Here is a 19,446-nt window from a genome sequence, read left to right on the forward strand (position 1 = left end):
ACCTTAAGAAATGTAGGTCCAGTTCTTGGGCTCACACAGGGCTTTGATGGGATTGTTTTGGCATACCTCTTTCAGCCCCACAATCCCTGGAGCTGTAGGCTCTTTGGCGCTCTCAACCATAACTGTAAACCTAACCCTAGTAAACCCCTGCCCTAGTGCTAGCACAGCCCTAGCACTAGCCCTTATCCAACCAATTTTATGAGTTTTCCAGATCAGAAAGACGATGGAGCAGCAAGGAAACCTATAGTTTTTGGTTTTTTTTAGGGCTAGGGATAAAGCTAGGGTTAGACTTAGGTTTAGGGTTAAAACTCAGAGAGTCAAAGAGCTTACAGCTCTAGGAACATCAGGGCTGGAAAAGGCCAAGGTGATTCCAGCAAGGCCTCGACCTTGCTGGTCCGACATCTTTCTGATCTGAAAAACTCATAGGATTGGGTATGGGCTACTGCTAGGGCTGGGACTAGGGCTAGAGTTAGGGTTAGGTTTACAGTTAGGGTTGAGAGAGCCAGAGAGCCTACAGCTCCAGGAACACTGGGGCTTGAAAAGGCAAACCCATGGGTTCCTGGCAGGATCCCAACCTTGCTGCTCCTACTTCTTTCTGATCTTGAAAACCTATAGTCTTGGCCTTGGGTTGGGGCTAAGGCTGGGTTTAGGATTATGGTAAGGTTAAAAGTTTGGGTCTGGGGTAGGGTTGGAAAAGTCAACAAGCCTACAGCTCCATGAACACTTAGGCTGGAAGTGGCATGCCAAAGCCAGCCTGGCAGGGCCCAATCTTGATGCTTCTACTTCTTTCTGAACTCGAACACCAATGCTGCTGGGGGCTTTAGGCTTAGGGGTAGGGGTAGGGTTAAGGTTAGGTTTGAGTGAAGCAAAGAGCCTACAGCTCCAGGAACACTAGGGCTGGAAATGGTATGCCAAGGCCATTCCAGCATGGCCCCAACCTTGCTGCTTCTACATCTTTCTGACCTGGAAAACTGATAGGATAGGGTTAGGGTTAGGATTAGGGCTAGAGCTGCTTTTAGGGTTAGACTTAGAGTGAGTGTTATGGTTAGGATTAGAGAATCAAAGAGCCTACAGCTCCAGGAACACTGGTGGAGGAAAAGGCATGCTGTTTCCTGGCAGGGCCCCAGCCTTGCTGCTCCTACATCTCTCTGATCAGGAAAACTCAGGATTGGGTTGGGGCTTGTGCTGGGCCTGGGGTTAGGGTTAGACTTAGGGCTAGTGATGAGAGAGTCAAAGTGTCTACAGCTCCAGGAACACTGGGTCTGAAAAAGCAATCTATGAAGTTTGCCTTGGCAATATGAACTATAATTCCAACAAAGAATAAAATATTTCAGAAGAAAGTAAATTCCCTTACAGCACTTAACTTGAGGCATATTGAGCTCAATCTGGCATGCCCTTGTGTAGGGAAAATTCATTCTGAGGCCTAACACCTCAGCTGCACTGTATCATTATTAAATTTCATCACAAGTATGCTGCATGTTGGCCATGGCCTTCTGGTGCAAGCATTGTGAAAAGGATAATCAGTGTCCAAGAAGAAATTTTGGAGAGTAGATTATGATCATCTTCTCAGCAGCTTGTCTTGTTTTCCCTTTTTCCTTTCACTCTCCAGTAAAGATTCATCAGCAGTTGTTACAAGTCTCTATTGCTGGAGACCAACGAAAGCATGGACGTAGGATGCAGTCTGTTGCTCAGTGCTGAATTGTTATTTGTGTGAGTTTGACTTTGTTTTTACTACTGATAGGGGTGAAAGGGACATATAGCACATATAGCAGGATCAAAAAAGGATAAACCCTCCATTACTATGCTTCACAGTGTTTGGCATTTGAAATAATGTTAAATTCTGTCATATTGATTACGCACACACACAAAAAAAATCAAAGGTTAATGGTCAAGGACACAGGAGCCTATTCTGAATGGCTCACAGGGCAATTTGGGACAGTGCTGGGAAATTCTAGGATTTGAAAATTTATCTGCAGCAGACAAAAGTTTCTAGTTTCTTCTGAAACCAGTGAAATAATTTGAATTAAGAGAACACAGGTAGTCCCTGTCCTTCAGAGGCAAGGTACTGCCAATTGATTGATTGGTATCACCTTTCTGTGAGGCAGCATCCCTCTGCTCCCATTGATCTTCTACCAGAGCTGCCCTTAACCTCTAAACTGAGAAAGAAAATACAGCTTGGCATATGCTGTAGCAAAAGGTTGCTTCTCCAGCTTTAGAGTACAATTGTCTTTGAGGATGGTACATTTTTTTGGGCTCAAACACAGTTTTAAATTGAAGCTGCTAAAGCTCCAGACTGAAAGTGCTTTTAAAATTTGGTATGTCTCCTATGAATCACTTCATATCCTGAGATCTCTGTTGTCTCAAGTTGCCTTTTTACAGCTCTAGGCTAAAAACTTAAAAGCAAAGCATTTTTAAAAGCTGAATGAAAGAAAGGAAACACAAAAAGACTTGTCTGGCTCACAGCCAGGCCAAGGCTCCTATCTGAAGAATATTCTGAAATATAAATCACTAAATATGGAGACTTACCATGTCATCAGTTATTTTTAGCAGAGTGAAGAAGAACTAACTTACTTTTAAGAAACATGTAAGAGAAAGATGCAGCCTTAAAATTAACTTTGGTTTAAGTTTCTTCCTTGAACGGCAGGTGTTGAACATTGTGATTTGCATTTTACATATTCCTTGTAAAAGTCTGCTGTTTTGTTTACTTATTCAAAATACACCATATTTTTCTATAATAAAAATATAAAGCTTAAATAAACAACTATAGAGATAAAACGTAATATGAAAAACAAGAGCTAGAAATAAATCTAGAAATAAAATAAATAATAAAAACTAAAAGCTATTTATTTATAAAACAAATAAATAATGAAAGCTAGAAATAAATCTCCCTGCTAGGTGCTGGGAGAAAAAGCAGTTCTACACATTTTTAAAGGCTTTACATTTCTATACCTCATGTGTCAGCTTATCTGATACTTTCCTAACATTTGAGGGGTGATAGCCAAAGACCTACTCATTCAACTAACACTTTGCTATGTTGTTACACCAAATGTATTTCTGGACTCTGGCCCTAATTCAGAAGACTATTATTTTCAAGTGCTGTAGTTCTTAGTCTTGTACATACTTTAAACTTTAATGGATCTCGAGTTGTGATAACGTTCATGAAGGTATTTATATGCTTGTGTGAACACTCATAAGCACATGAACTAGTGTTCTAGAAGTCAGCTTTGCTGTGAGACACAGAATCAAACCTACTGATGTGGGATGCAAATAGTGATGACAGCAGCAGCACACAGTTATGTCAGCTCAGGATGAGAGGGGAATGACAGTCTATTAATCTGTTCTAGAGCTGTAGCCCACGAGTTCCCTTGCTTCATCACACTGTAGCCAATGTAATGTTAAATAGTTATTCCAAACTTCCATTAAATTCACTGTAGTCACCTTGCTGACTACAAAAATCCCTGCAGCTACACAGTCCTAATCTGATTGCAAACTGATTTGCTTCTGACAAGTCATACCACACTGTCCAGCACGTTGCCTTTCATCAGAATAGGTATTTCTCCATTAAAGTAAGTGAAAACTGATGAAGAACCAAAATTCATCCTGGACAAAAGAACTGTTCTGTAAAAGCAGGGAAATATTTCTCACACAAGCAGGGATTTCTGACTGCTGAATCACACATGAGTGTGGCCACCATGTTAGTGGAAGGACTGGGAACCCTTTCCTGTAGTCATGACTGGATGCATTTGTTAATGAGTACTAATAGGAAAAGGGAAAGAGGGGAATAGGGATCTACAGTTTTCTCAATTATTTGGAAATTCATACTACTTACAACTACAGTACTCAAAAACTATGTCCCAGTATGTATGCAGGTGATCTACACGCTTAATTGGCACATCGAGGGCCATATTCTCCTCTCTTTTCCTCACACAAACTGGGGATAACTCAAATGCAATTCATGTTGCTGAAGCAGGGAGAAGAATCAGACCTGAAGTTTAGTCTTCTCTTATTTTTAATGAAGCTTTTCTAGCAAGCTATCACTTCCATGCAACGCAAGATGTCCCCTTGCAGAAACTGTAAGTGCTATTGACAGAAATATTCCAGTTTAATTAAGTTACTAAAAGAGACTGCCACTTTTAATGTAGAAGAAGGGGTACTTTCAGGGAAAGATGCAGCAGAAATAGCTGCCTCCAGCAGAAATGAAATAGCTGGGGGAAAAGAAGCCAGCAACTGTACACAGTGCAAATGGTGATTAAATGGAACCACAAAGGAAGAATAAGGAACAAATCAGTGAAAAGAGATGAAGACCTAGAAAACAGAGTATGAGTAATAGTGTTAAAGAAAAATGACTTGTGCAAGAGTAATGAAAATGCTAGACTATGTCTCTGAAAATACTTTACGGTGTAAAGAAGTAGCGATCATTGTGGGAAATTATGATTTAGAAACTGGAAGGGAAAAGTGCAAACTTAAAGTGCAGCCCATATCCTTAAAAGGTCTGAGAGCTCAAAAAGAACCTATTTTTAAAGATTAAATTGGAGATGCACAGGATGAAGGAACTGTGTATGAATAACAGTTCAGAAAAATTGATTAAAAAAAATTAACATCCAAAGCATGTCTTTATGGCTTTGGAAGCAGTTCTTCAGACTGAAATCTGAAGAACTTGGAGAAACTCTCTCTGAGAAATCTTAGAGAAATTGGGAAAGGCCTCTGGTGCTATGCATTAGATTTCTGTAACTTGCAGTGAATTACCAAGTGTGTTTAATAAAAATCATCTTGAATGAGAGAAAAAAGGTCAAGCTGAAGAGGTAAATAAAGAAAAAATACTGAAAGGACCAAATGAAAAAAGCATCTCTTCAAATTAATGCAAGAAAGGATGCATGAAAAAGAAGTTTGTCAGAGGGGAGAGAGACAGAAGAGCATGATGGAAGAACCTGACAGTTCAGACATACTGCTGGTAATTATGCAGTTCCTGGGTGTCTTTTCCCTACACCAGGATGAGAGGAGGTCAAATCCCACTCAGATTAGTCAAGGATCAAAGACTTTTGAAAGCCACATAAAGCACATTTTTCTTTCTAACATGGTTTGGGATGCCTCTGAGCTAGTCCTGTGTATGCAAATGGAGTTTAAAGAAGGGAAATGGAATGAAAAGGCTGAAAAGGAGGAAAAGGATTACCAGGGAAGACAAAGTTATTTTTAGCTTTTCCTCCAGTACAAAGTGATGAAATGTAATTAATATTGATCCTCTGTGGTTCAGAAACTGCCTGTAGTATTTTTGAGTCTATATGCCACCTGCACAGCTGCTGTTGGTTTTCCAGGTGCACAGAGCTGCACTGAGTACCACAAACCACGCAGAAGAGAAAAAGTACCATTGGGAATTACTCTTAGGGGAACTAAGTAGAGGCAATGGTTTTAGCAAATGCATTTAAATAGGTGCCTACCACAGCTTTAAATTGTTAGATGTTGGGAAAGAGTCATTAATTTGATGCAGCAGCTGCTTACACATAAGCCACGTCTGGAACTCTTTTGTAGATGGGATATATCATAACTACTCCAAGTTGTGACAGTTCAAGGTGAAGTTCATAATCTGTGTCACCAGTGTGCACCCTCATACAAAACCTGCTGAAAAACCTGTATCCTGGAAAGCTGGAGGCAAGAAGAGCAGATCCTCCAGGCTGCCAAAGTGCCACTGTTGACACATTTCTGCCAATCCACTTTCATGACAGACTCTTCTTTCCAGCCTTGGTAAGACATTGCATGTCACTGTCTCCCAGCCCATCTGTCCTATCAAATTGTCTTCTCTCCCCTTGGCTGTTTTGTGTTTCACTTGTGCATGCAGGGTTTAATCCCTCCATCCGATTAGCTGGGAGAAAAAACAGTCTTAATCTGACAACAAGAGGATAATGTATCACTGCAAAGATAGGATGATTACATTATTGAATTTCTTTTTTATTATTTACTAATGTGGTTTACAGCAGAATGCAATGAGGGTTTTTTGCAAGAAACTAAGAAGTTATCCTGAAAACATATTGGATTTAAGAGTACTTTATGAAATACTGATATCTTCCACTAAGAGATATCTCTCAATTCATTTCAGCAGCATGTTTTTATGCTGATGTTCCTAGGGGATTTAGGATATCTTTGCATTGTCTTGTTCTTGGCTCAGTTTGCCCCACCTGGGAAATTTTGTGCATTCAGAAAAATAAAAGCCAAGCATATGTTCCTTTATTATATAAAGTAGCTGCCCTCCAAAGAAATTTCCTTGTAATTTTTTCCACAATGACCTGGCTGAAATAACTTGTAAATTTCAAGGATTAAATTGTCAATGTATCAGATATTTGTGTAAAACAATTGATTTATGCAGGCCTCACCGTTTTAGCTATTGGACACTGTTTGAGACAGATTAGCAGGGAATTTGGAAACCCCTTTTGTTCAATTTCTCAAGTAAGCTTATTAGACATCTTGTAAGACGTGAAAACAGTAGTTTGATAGAACTTCTTTTTATACTGAGGTGCGCAACCCTACTTTTTCACATCAGCAGGCACACATCTGGTGCATTCAGGACAAGGAAATGCACATCTGGATTACATGACAACAGTGAGCCTCCAGCCTGCCTCTTAGGTACAGAAAACCCCTCCAGAGGTCTGGAACTTCTCCTCTGATAGCCCTCCTGGTGACTCCAGGTGACCACCCACAGATGTCTAATGACACGGGCAGGGAGGCTGTGAAGAATACAGGCAGGGAGAAGCAGCTTGTCCAGAGTAGGGAATGCCTGAGGCAGAGCTCAAAGCATACAGTCAGCAGCTGGACTAATTTAGGTGCAGATCAAGGCTATTGCCACTGACCTCAGTCAGACTAAATTTGCAGAACTCTTTCCAGCATCTGTAGCTGCTTCTTTTGGCAGTATTTCAGCCTTTAAATTTAATATATTAAATACAAAATAAATATATATTTTAACTTATTTTGCTGAGTCAAGTTGGAGGCTTATGCCAAGGAAAAATTGAGACCACAGTGAGAATCTTCACGAAGAGGTAAAACTGTGCTGTATATATGTTACAAAGTGAGAGGGGAAAGCTTAGGCAAGTCCCTGCCTTTGACAGGTTTCTGGCAGTAGACAGCAGCTTTACTGAGGTGGCCAGCCCCCCAAAATTCACTGTCACTCACAAGCTCTTAATAATGACAGATCAGGCTACAACAACATGGATCATTTATCGAGGAGACCAAAGAAAATGGACATAAGACTTTAAATAGGCTACTTACTACACAGGATAACACAAAAAGAGCTACTTGTAGATAAAAATGCAGTGCATGATCATAAAGATACCTCTGTTACATCTAGCAAAGAAATAGTATAGATTAAGAGTCAATGTCACTTACCAATGCATGATAGTGGTGTGTAGAGAATCTCCTAATTTCTCTCAATCCCAGAGAAGCCTCTCGATGTGAATGTCTCCACACAGGAAATCTTTTACACACTCTCTTAGGGGAAGGTGCCTGACAGCCAAGAGAAGGCTGTTACTGGATTTCTGGTTTTGTTTGTTTTTGTTGTTTGTTTGCCTTGTTATACATACAAACTAGTAAAGAACTGTTATTCCTTTCCCCATACCTTTGCCTGAAAGCCCCCACATGTCAAACTTATAATAAATTTGGAAGGAAGGGGGTTATATTTTCCTTTCCAATGGAGATTCCCGCCTTCGTTGGCAGACACCAGTCTTTCAAACCAAGACCATTACCTAAAAGAGAAGATTTTAAAGGTTAAAGTTTCAGAAACAAGTAATGTAAAAGACTACATCTATTACAGATCAAAACTACAGATCAAGAGAGATGAACTGTCATTGAATTTACATAGGAGAATTGTAAATGCAGTGCTCCTTTTTAGAAGCTTTTAATAATTGATTCCACTATAACCTCTTGCTAACAAGAACTTAAGTTTCCTCCCTCTGCAAAGGAGATTATTTTATGCAGAATATACAAACAGTACAGACTTGTGTGATTCAATTAATATTTAATTAATATGTTCTCATACACTTAATCGTATTTATAGTCTCACCAAATGTTAACAGTTTTGTTGAAGTTTCCTTGTTGAATATCTCATTTGCACTGAAATTTTAATTAGAAAATTTTGTAAAATGCAACCAACTCATATTTTACAGTAACAACTTTCTCTGCCATGGAGATGTGCTGATTTCCCAGGTAGGTACAGTTCTGGAGCTGTGACGTGATCCTGCTGAGTCCCACAACTTTGCTGACATTGTTGTTCCATTCTGAGTGAATGTGTGTAATTCCAATTATTCACAGCCTCACCAGAATGTTTTAAGAGCCCTCTATGCTTTCTGAGCTCAGGAGAGATATTTAAATAGCCTTTTATTTCCTTTATGCCTGGCAGGATGTTCCTTCTGAAGGTGTTTAGCTCTCCTGGTGTTTTCTCTCCAAGTTGCTGCCTTTGTACCCTGGTGGTGATGATTCATGTGTTGGTCACTCATGTGCAGACAGAGACTGGTGACATATCTGCTCACTGCTGCAGTCACAGATAATTCCTATCTCATTATAGAACTCCCTTGAGCAATACCTCTCAAGCATCACAACACCATATATTCAAAGCAACCCTCTTCCCCATGTCCCCTTTCCACACATTGCCTCTTTGTTCAGCCAGATGTTCACAGGATGTCCTCTCCTTATCTGAGTCACATAGAGAGGGTTTAACTTTAGGTTTACATTGAGAGGGCTGGTCAGAGGGTGACTCCTGGGCCTGATAAGGCATGCAGGCAATTCAAGTATGGTTCCTGAGGTAGAGTCATGTCATGTGGCTGGCATCAGGGTTGTGCTAGTCGGGAGGTCGAACCCCCCTGTGATGGGAAAGAGGAGGTCCAAAGGGGCTGCTGAGGCTGGTTCTTAAGAGTACCTGTGATCCTGCCTGGTCCTGTGGCTGAACATTGGAACCTTTAGATCCAAGTAACACATTCTTCTTTCTCCTCTCAGCTGCTATGTCAACCATGGGAAGATTTGAAATAGCTTCTACACAGCCTGCTGGTGTCAGTAATGGCAGCAGCAGGCACTTCATGCTGAATCACAAGCTTTTCTTGTTGCATCTGGGTAAGCTGGCAGTTTCAATGTTTGGACAGGCTGCAGCAATGTTTTTCAGCAGGTTTCAGTGTATCTCATTCCAAACACTATAGTGCAAAGCTCATACCTGTCCCAGATAGACTAAGAATGATGGAGAAAACACCTGCTTCCTGAGTAGATAATTCCAGGACTCAATTATGCTCACTGTGAATAATGTGGTCCTATTTTTGTTCTCATTTTATTTGGCTTAGTTTCCAGCTAAAGAATCTTCCTGTCTATTAGACAGGAAGATTCTTTAGCTGGAAACTGACTATTAGAAATCTTCTACACAGATACTCAATTGAATTAACTCTGAGCTTCCTCTTCAACAAATTAAGTAATTTGAACTTCTGTTATTAGGTTCCCTGGGCTTTATATAATTCTTTTAAGTCATTCTGGAAGTCCTTTCACATTTTTCAGAGTTCTTCAAAGAAAGCAGAAGTTAATATTGGGCAGTATTCCAGGTACAGTCATAGAGTCGTCATCTCAGCTGTGGTGCAGAAGTGCTTTAGGGTGTATTGTGCATTCTTGATCTTCTAACTATTCATTAAATTAAGGCTATTCTGGCCATGAGTTTGTCATTGCATAAGCCACCAGGTAACAGAAATTGTATCATCACTGCTTTTTCTGACTTCAGCACTCCACAAGCCCTTCCATGTCTCTCTGAAAAGTCACATACATATTTTCTGTTCTAATTTAAACCATTTAAAATTCAGCTCATCTCTGGAAAAAAAGTTATTAGAAATCTGACTTTCATAATTTATTTCCAAGCCCAGATGCCTATATGAGCTACTATGTTAATTCTGCTTTTTATTCATTAAGCAATTTCAGCTTGTTTATGAACTGGTTTCGTTGGTCTCCGTCTATGTTGCTGTATTTTAACACACAGCATATTCTGTAAGGCTGATGCATTAATCTGGTTAAGAAATCAAAACAGGTATTTCCAGGCTGAGAGGTTTCACTTGTTGAACCCTCAAGGGAATTTAACTCTGTACTGTGGATTTTTGACTGTTTTAATTTCAATTGAATCAGAATTGTTATGGTGGGGATAAATTTTTACCAGCTTGTTCACTGGCTTATTTGAATGATTACACAATTGTCACACTCTAGGAAATAATTCTGCTATTCAAAGCATAGGGCTAATCAGAATTTTCTCCTTGGAAATAAAAGATTATGGGTAAAAAGCATAGAGGAGAACAAGACTATATTATCTCATGAAAGCAATCAACAAACACTAATCCCTTTAAGTGCTCAGTTTTGAAGTAGAATAGCACTGTGCATAGTGTAGAATGCAAAAGAATCAGTATGTACTACCAGCTACGTTGACAAAATAAATAGAAAAATACTCCAGCTTACACCTTTCTGAAAGAAATGCTCTTTCCTTCTGTTATCCACTGGATTGTTATTCGCACAGCTCTTTGTGATTTTCAGTTAATACTGCAAGAGAGAGAGTAATTTTATTTGTTTTGGAAGTAATGTTATTACGTCAACACTAATATTTCTGTTACCTGATTATCACTTTGAATTACCCTGTGTGAACCTTGCTTGGTTGTTTCCCTTTTTTTCCCCCCTTTTTTTCCTCTCTCTTTTTTTTTTTTTTTTTTGAGTTTGAACAAAAGGTTTTCCTGATTACAATAGGTATTTGCTTTAGTTAAAAAAAATGTCCAAGAAAAGACATCAGGCCGTACTTGACCACATTGGACTGCATTCAAGAATATGAAGGAGACCTGGCTGGGGACATTCAATACCCCATCATTCATACAAAGTTTGCTGATCTTTCTTATAGTTGCCCAGCAACAAAGTATGCAAGTCAGTCCCTTTTAATTAATGACAGGGAAGCAGTGGGTTAATAATTAATGTCAAGATATGGGACTTCTGAACTAAGGTCTTGACAGCTCATGTCTTTAACACATGGAGCTGGCTTTTAACCTAAGAAAATTATTTTTCTCATAATATTTAAATAAATGTCTCATACGTCTATTGAAATTAAACTGTGAATTAAATGCCTCTCACTTTCAGATCATAATCAACATCTGGATGATGTATATTCTACCAAGTTAGTTGAAGAAAAATGTTTTTGCCAGATACCTTAAAAATTATAGAGACAAAATACTCTTAATGCATGGATTGCTGTATAAAATGGGATTGCCAAGGCATTAACACTGTCTTAATTTTGTCACCCCTTCTCCATTCTGGTCTTATTCATCGTAATTGATCCCCAGCCACTTGACATCTCCATAGAATGTTCACAAGTACTCAGATCTATTATTCAGAGTACAGCTCTTAGTAGAATTGTAAAATAGCTTGCAGGAAAGCCTTGTCTTCTGAAAATAGGCCGTGACAAGGAGGTTGCAATTGTGTTTGAAAAATATTGTCAGAAATGTTTATTGGCCCTGGTACTGCCCTCAGTCAGGACAGGGGGATGTTATCAGCACTTGACTCACAACAGCCATATCATTTAGGTGAAGGCAAGAGCGAGGAGAAATATTTCACAGTGTTACCAAGATACGAGTTTCCTTCTGAAATTTATTGCCCATGAAAATAATGGATTGTAGAATTAACCTGTCACACAAAGAAACAAATAACATGGCCTCGCTCTTGCTGCTCAATGGCTGTGGCCAGACTGGGGGTTACTGGCAACGTGGGTGATGCTGAGGTACTTGCAGTTTCATGAAATAATTGCAGCAGAAATCTCCAAGTTAATTTTTTTTTTTTAACAGTGCAAAGATGCATGAGTTAATGCCTTCAAGATGTCTTTTATTACACCAGGGCTGGCACTACTCCCTGAGCAATGGTCAGGCCCCGGAGGTCACAGAGCCCCGTAGGAGGTTGGCCAGCTTTCCCTGAAGAGAGCAGTATCCCCAGAGGAACGTCACCGATGCCGCGGCCCCCTGCCACAGCGCCTGACGGGTGTGCAGGTGTATTTTAGGTGCTCCCTCTGGAATCAGCGCAGGAATAGAGAACACAAAAGGAAAGCCTTCTCCGAGAGACTCCAGCTAACTAGAGGCGTTGCGGGAACTGAAGGCCCTGGCCATTAGAGCGCAATCCGTGGTCTATTGCCGCTGCCCAGCCGCCCGGGCCGGGCCCAGGCCGTGCGGCTCCGCCGAGGCCGAGCGCCCGGAGCCGCTGGCGCCGCCTCCCTGAGGGCTCGGGCCGGACCCCGCCCGCCGCCAGATGGCGCTCGCCGCCAGCCGGAGGAGCCGCCGCTGCCCCGATGGCGCCGCGGAGAGCGGGGACGGCACGGCCCGGGCCGGCCCCTTAAACCCTCCCAGAGAGTTCCTGTTTATTTTTACACAAGTGTTTAGGACCTTGGCAAATAAAGGCCAGTGCCCGGAGATTTCCAGGCAGAGATTTCTCGCCGGGGCAGCGTTCCTGCCTGCCCCCGCGGGGCTGGTTGCGGGCCTGGCGCCCTTGGCTCCCACCCCTGGGCCTCGTACCATGTGGTACCCGGGTGGGCAGGGCACGGTCATGGAACGACCACGGATAAAAGAAACCCACACTGTGCGATTGACTTAAAGTCTCGGCCGACGAACTGGTGGTTTAGTTTGTTTGTTGTGGTTTTTGTTTTTATTTTTGTTTTGTTTTGTTTTTTCCCGATTTTTTTTTTGTTATTTTTAGTGGCTTTTTTTTTGTAATGCAAAGACACTACAGCAGGGTATTTTGTGTTGCAGCTGCATTACAAAAGGCAGCAAATTGCAATAAAAGCATTTTTAACCTACTTTAAGCAAAATTTTAGTTGTGTGTGCCATCGTTCAGAAATTTTGAAATAATTTGGAAATTGTTATTTTTTTTTTTAACTGGAAATCACCGTACTTGAACAGTATAATCTTAGTAATGTGTATTTTTCTGTTTGCCAGGAGAGAGAGAAGAGTTTCCTAGGAATGCAGGAAGCTGTTTAGTCTGCTGGTTTGTAGAATGTCCACTGGTAATAGTTATCAACTTGCAGCATTTTTGCTGTCTCATCTGGAGGGGAATTCTAGCCAGGGAATTTGGGAAGTGTGCACAATTTATTTTAGTGTTTGTAATACTTTTGCAAGCTGTGTGCTGCTCATTAAAGAAGAAGAAACCGAGAAATAGACTTAAAATAACAGTACAGAAATATTCCAGAATGTAGTAGTTTTAATTTTCTTGGTATTAAAGTAAGGATTCAGGGAAATGATGCAGACTTTCAGACAGAAGTGATTTAGTGTCAGAAATCTGAGATAAGACTGAGTTCGTGTGGGTGGGAAATAGATGGATGTTTAACTGAAGAACATTTCTTATAAATTAGGGCAACTGAGCAGAACAGCAGCAAGAATCTGCTTCTGGTGGTTATGGTTCTGCTGAAATACTGAGGGGTTTTTCTGTAAAGGCACAGAAAAAACATTCTAATTAATTAGATTTATTTACAACAACTGGGTTTGGGATTGAAATAATTGCCCTGAGACTGAAGTGCAGCTGCAACACACATTCCAGATGTGAAATGTAACACTGTGTTGTGGCTGACTAAATTTTCTGATTTTAAACCCAGAATTGGTTAGAATTAGTAGTGAATAAGTTACTATTGTCCTCTGAATTAATCCAGTGCAGAGGTGCTGTCACATTTCCTCAGATATCAGATGTGTTTTGGGAATAGGCAGGGAAATAGCTTCCTGCCGGATGAAAGGTCACCCTGAGAAAGATCATTCACTTGGGTCTGGGAGGTAGGAAACTCCTCCTCCTGGGGCATGTATGTTCACTAGATTTTAATTTGCATTGCAGTTTGAAGTTTGAATCAGCGGCACGTTACCATCGCACCCCTGGTGTGGATCATGCTGCGATCTTCAGATGGGGGAGCTCAGCAGGAACCCTCCCCTGCTCCTGGGGAAAGCAGCCAGGTGTGTGCTGTGTCCTGCTGCACTTTCCCTGCAGACAGTGCCTGCTTCCTGCTTGTCCTCTTGTTTTTATTCTTCCAAAGCTCAGACCGGTTTTGTACTAGGCCGCTGAGCGACATCAGAGTCTGTGTGAGCAGCTTAGTGAAAACAAAGAAATGATAAAAGAACTTGTGGAAAAGCTAAGCTTTGCCACTTTGAACAGGCAGCTAATGAGACCCAATGTTTGCAAGAACATGGAACAAGTGTTCCCTTCACTCTTGCAGCTTCTTTTCCAGCAGACAATGATGACAAGTGTCTGTTTTCACAGTAACTTTTTTGAAGGGTATGCTGTTCCATGCTTAATGCTTATTTCAAAATGAGAAATTTTTCTGTCTAATTAGACTGATACATGTAATTTTTTTCATTCCTTTCTTACTCTTTCCTTAGTATAGCTGGGCCGTCATATCACAAATATGTGATTTACATCTGCGGTCTACTTACTATGATATTTTTACTTGTCAGGAATGGTTTTCTTTAAAACTCCATCTTGCTTAATTTTTCTGAAGTGTCTTTTTACATCTCTTTTAGGTGTTGGATTGAGATATGCTGAATAGGAAAGATTTTTAGAGGCACAACTGTCTCATTTCTAGGGAAAAAGACAAGTTCCTCTGAGAAGCTTTTATTTTTGAAGCAAAATTCAGTTTTCCATAGGAGGCAGCCTGGGCTTGTCAGAGTGCAAAACTTCCTACAGTTCATTAGGCTAGGGAAAACTGTACCAGGAGCTCCAAAGTTTAAAAAAAAAAAAAAAAAGGTTCTTTATTTCCTCCTAATTTGTCAAACTTATTATAACAGGAAATAATTTCTTTTGGCATAGGTCACTGTACTCTGTCACAATTCTGTAAAAATTTCAGTGCGGCCTGAGCATCACTGAGGGCTTGGGGGAGCAGGGGTTGCTGTGTTTGGGCATGGACTTTCCCTAGTGGGTTCCATGGTAGAGAGCCTGAGAGGGGACAGTGTCTATGAGAGTCAAACCAGCCATTTTGAGCACTGACTAGCTAATGCTCCTTCATGGAAAAGAAAATAATTCTTCTAAGAACTAGTCCAGGTCCCCATGTTACCTACCCCAGCTTCTGATTTCTCTGAGTAGAAATCTTAGTAGAAATGTTAAACAAGTTTGAGATGCTCCCTTAGGTAGTTTTAAACATTAGTTTTCTGGCAGCAGCTCAGACTAGGTTGTAAGGTATTGTACAGTGCTCGGAGATGGACCAAATTCCATCCCAAGACAGACAAAGATGTTATGCAAAGGAATGGCAGTATTTGTCCTTGAATAAACAAGCTTCTTAATTTCCTCCTTCATGTTTCAGAAAGGGCATATTGGGGACAAGGTAGGTGTTTCAGATTTCAAGGCAAGATGTATTCTATTGCCATCTGTTTGACAGTTGTCTGGTGTCAAGTGGGCAATTCTCCTTATCTCTCTTCCTGAATGATCATAATCAACAGGGGAACATCTGCTGATAAGAAGCTATTGAATGACTGATAAGAACGATAACATCCTATTGTGAGATGCTCTGCCCAGAGGGAGGAGCCAAGCATTCCTACCCAGATATAATCTGGAGATTCTGACACACCAGCACAGCTCTTCTCCACTGGACTCCCCAGAGGAACAGCAGCTGCTTCTACTTCCATGGATCTGGGGAGGAAGAATACACCCCTTTCCTACAGGACTCCCCTGCTCCAACAGAACCACCCCTGACACTCCAGGAGGACTGCAGCCCTTTTCCAACTGGACTGCTACCAACACCCTGACCAACAGGGTGTCAGGTTGAGTTCTGACTCTGACTGTGTTGTTCTAGTGTATTGCATTGTTTTATTTTTTCCTTTTATTTTTTCCCTTCCCTATTAAAGAACTGTTATTTCCTGCTCCCATATTTTTGCCTGAGAGCCCCTTATTTAAAATTCATAGCAATTTGGAGGAGTGGGGAGGGTTTGCATTCTCCATGTCAGGGGAGGCTCCCGTCTCCCTTAGCAGGCACCTGTCTTTCCAAACCAAGACAGTAGGAAACAGCATAGAAGCAGTGTCACACTTGTAGAAAGTTAAATATCTCCTAGCAGGAGAAAGTGTGAAATATCATTGTTCTGTGTGAGATATGGTACTTGTCTTATATTCATTTTTCCACTATAAATACTTTTATCATGGTAACTTTAGAGATAGAACTCAATTAATGCTCTTCATGTAATGTTTTTGCGTCTGTAGATAGAGCTCAATTGGAATTAGTTTACCTGACAGTGGCATCAGAGAGTTAGGATCGTTCCTGTGTCCTCTGTGTCTCTGTTTAGCCTATGTCTGTGCTGTGAGCTGTGTGAGTAACTGATTTTCTCAGCCAAAAAATAACCCAAAATTAAAACTAAAAGACTAAAGACCAAAAAATAACCCAAAATTAAAACTAAAAGACTAAGACTAAAAACCTTCACATCACTGCACAGAAAAATTAGCCCAGTAGCCTGCATGTCGTTATGGCACTGCAGCAGGAATGCTCAGAGAAAGCACAAGAACAGTGAACAGAGAATGTCAACAGTGGTCTCTTCTGCCCAGCTTTCTGAGTCAGAGGTTGAATTAAAACTACTGTTTTGTTAAAAATTTTATTGATTTTTATCAGTGGACCTGCCTTCACTGAATTTCTCTGACTTTTTGACTTATCAACACTTTTGGCCTGCACAGAAGCCTGTGACAATATAATTATGCACTGTGAAGAAATACCTTTTTCTCCTCCTAATTTGACACCTAATAATTTCAGTGGGTGCCCTGTAGGTTTTGTGTGGTGTGACACAGTGAATAGTTATTACCTCATCACCTCTTCAGCACCATTCATTGTTTGTAGCCTTACTCATTTGTCTTTTCCTACCTGGAAATTCCTCATCCATTTGGGTTTCTCTTATACAGAAACTCCTGTCTTGGATCATCCTCATTATTATCATCTCTGCTTTCTCACTTCTACCCTCCCTGTGGTGAAAGGACCAGATTGCATACAGAGACTTACCCAGCATGGACAGGTTTCTGTCAAAATAAACCATGAGAATAGATTATAACCTTGTTTTGATTTGTTTCTGAACAGATCTAATAAAATCAAATCACAGAATGGGGTAAATGGTGGTGATGTCCTTTATGTATATATCGGTTGTCACAAAAGGAATGAAATCTGAGTTCAGATTCTTTCTGCATACCTTCAAGAAGGAAACTGAGCTACAGGCTGATCAAGGTAATCTCTCTTGGTTTTCCTGCACTGGTTTTGCTCAGAGATCTTTCAAAGCCGCTGGAGTAGGTAGTGAACCCCAACCACTTTGCTTCCCAAGTGTGTGCCTTCATCACTTGTTTAGGGAAATAGTTCCTTGTTCATGTCTTCTCTGCATGCCTTTGCTATGAACACCCTTTATAGCCATCGGTTTATTTTCTTGAATAAGTTTGAGCTGATGTCCTGCAGGACACATGAGTTCAGAATCCTGATGACTCAGGGCTGTCTTATCAAACAAACAACTGCAGTTGCTGAGGGTGCAGTTGTTAATTACTAAGCTATTACACCTACCCAAGCAGTGCAAGAAGTGGTTGCTCAGGAACGGCATATCTTTATGGTGAAATAGTCTTTATGGTGAAATACTCATGGTCCTCGCCTCACTTTGACTATTCAGACAAATTTATTTGGAAGTTGAGGAGGCATGGCTGGAGCTCGGCTCATCTGCCCACTCACTCCTACCAGCAGAAGTACATTCTATGATCAGAGAAAGGACTTTTTTAGACAATACTTAGGCAGCAGTAGGCCTGTCACCTTAGAACTTCATCTTTAAAGATGCAATTTCTTCTGGGTATGGAGTCCAAGGCTTCTGGTTCAAGCAATACACAGCTTCTGTGATATATCTGGCCTCAGTGTAATCCCCTACCCATCCTTCTCCCTGACCTCCCTGTTCTTTTAGGCTTTTGGAAACACAGCCAGAGAGGTCCCTTGCAGCAAAGAAGAATAAACACTTTTTAACCTATTGCTAAGACAAAAGAAAGAAAAAAGGCATGTGGCCTATTTTGACTGTACAAGCCTTTTAGGTAGGTGTAATTAGAGATAGCATTGTTTGCTTTCATTAATCTTAATTAGATGTGGATTGATAGCACCTCTCGCTCTGGTCAGTACCTCTTCCCCATTCTCTTCCTGCTCTGGAAGTATTCAGTAGCAACACTTAGTGCTGCTTTCTGGCCTCTTTTAGGCCTGGAGGTTTTCACAAAATGAAGGTGTTTGATTGCAGTTCACCTCATTAAAAAGGAGCTGTTACTGTATTGGCATGCCTGGATGATCTCTGGTCACTCTAGCCAGCATGGAAGGTGTTAGATCTTCCAGTTCCAGTTTTATGTGTCCTCACAGCAGTCTTTACTAACAACAAACACAAATCAGTGTTCCAGTGTGAAAAATGGGAGAAAGAAACCCATTTGTTTGCAGTTTTCTTTCTGCCTCAGGAAAAGGTTTTTGTTTGTGTGTAAAAATACAGCCCTGTCTGCAAGTCCAACCACCAATGCATTGTCACGGGTTGTTTGGGGACATGGCACTTGCCCTGTACACAACTCAGGGTTCATCTGCAATCAAGAGGAACTAGCAAAGGTTTGCACATCACCCTCTGGACATAGTGATTTATATCTCTGCATTGGCTCTATCATCCCTAACTTGGCACATTCATCTGTACAATGCTGCAACATGCATGTTATTCTTTTCCTCTCCTAAGAGAATCCTTGACAAAACAGAAGGTTCTAGATGGTGTATTGGTCAGCAGTGTGAGCTGGTCTGACATCAGTACTCTGTAGACACACCTGAAAGCCAGGAGCTGAACTTATGGCAGTTGTTTCTTATGTTCTCTTCCATTATTAATAAAAGGCCCAGGCTCTGCTGATCTGGACATTTAAAATGTATTCCTTCCTGCCAAATCTATTTCAAATAGTTGCTGAGAAACTGAAGCGAGCACTTCCAGTGTAAGGTTGATAGCCCAAGCATAGTGGTGGCAAAATCAGATTGCCAGCTAACAGTTGCTGGTTTTCAACCTCCAGAAGTGTTTCTTCTTGTTGCAGGTACATGATAAGATTGGTCTTAGTGAACTTTGGAGCTTGATGTAAATGTCTCAGAGGAGTGGAGCTGGTGTGGATTCCTGCTTTGACAAAAGAGGAAGGATTTGCAGGACAGGTCGATAGTCACATCTCTGAATATTCCTGCTTTTCTCCCTGTTGATTGTATTTTTAGCAAAGGAAGCCATGCTCCTGATTTAGTTGCCCTGGTGAAGTTATCATGGTCCTACTGTTGCAGTGAGCTGTGTGCTGAAGCAAGCACTGAAGTGTGCACTGAAAGCGCTCATACCAAGGTGGCATTTAAACAGAAAGAAGAGGAAATAAAGCAGTAACCATTCTAAGATGACAGATTGATTTGCCTACCTAACAGGCCAGCATTGAGTGCTTTGTTACTGATGAACTAAGTGATACAGTATTGCCCAATGT

Source organism: Fringilla coelebs (assembly GCF_963513975.1).
Source record: "Fringilla coelebs genome assembly, chromosome: 5".
Classification (NCBI taxonomy): Eukaryota; Metazoa; Chordata; class Aves; order Passeriformes; family Fringillidae; genus Fringilla; species Fringilla coelebs.